At 54.3% G+C, this 770-nt stretch overlaps 1 protein-coding gene across 1 annotated transcript in view; it reads right to left on the bottom strand.

The window, feature by feature from the left end:
- Positions 1-453: 453 nt before the first annotated feature.
- The window catches only part of BSG (basigin (Ok blood group)), a gene marked incomplete at its 5' end in the record, with an annotated part of 9,152 nt that continues 8,835 nt past the window's right edge, over positions 454-770 (bottom strand). The window contains one exon of the mRNA XM_035892355.1: positions 454-536. The remainder of the gene's footprint in view (positions 537-770) is intronic.

The raw sequence follows: 770 nt of genomic DNA, 5'->3' as shown, positions 1-770 counted from the left end.
CGGAGCGGGTCGGCTCCGGACGGTCACCCATGCAGTTTCTCCCCAATGGACCTGCTGGGAACCCCGGCCACGCCAGCCACCTCCGGTGCAGCGGCACACGGGGAACCGCACACATTTCCCCATTCGTCTGGGTCTGCTCTCCACAGCTCCTCGAGCAGCCTCAAACACCAAGGTGGGGCAAGGAGGGCGCTTCAGAATGGCCCTGCCCAACACACCCTGTTCTCCCCAGAGGCGAGGAAGACTAAGCTTACCCCTACCCGCCCCCCCTTACCAACATGAAGAAACCTAGGACAGAGACAGCCAGTGACCTAGACTACCAGGAATGAGGGATTTACACTTACAGGTAGAAAAACCCTCCCACAACTCTTTTTTTTTTAAAAAAAGTGTATTTTAGATTCTACAACTTAAGTTTCTTTAGAAAGTGAAGTAACTGAATGGCAAGGACACACTAGAGTATTTCATGGTGCTATTTTACCCAAAAAAAAAAATTAGAAGAAAACAAAATTGCCCAGATGAGTTCTTCATCTACATGCCACCTGAAAGAGAAGCAGAAGAGAAGGAAAGGCCAGTTAGCTCACCCGGCGGTACCAGCCAGGCTGCCCTGGGCCAGAGGGGCCGGTGGAGCAGTACAGGACCAAGGCTGCTTCTCGGCCAAGCTGCGGGCTAGGACTCATCTCCTGCCCTCCCCATGCTCTAGAGCCCCACAGCAGAGCCCAACACCTTCCTCTCCCTCTCCTGTCCGGGCACACACAGCTCCTCCACACCTCCAC

This window comes from Egretta garzetta, unplaced genomic scaffold, assembly GCF_000687185.1.
Source record: "Egretta garzetta isolate BGI_Z169 unplaced genomic scaffold, ASM68718v1 scaffold4, whole genome shotgun sequence".
Classification (NCBI taxonomy): domain Eukaryota; kingdom Metazoa; phylum Chordata; class Aves; order Pelecaniformes; family Ardeidae; genus Egretta; species Egretta garzetta.
This window is presented reverse-complemented; position numbering and strand designations above follow the sequence as displayed.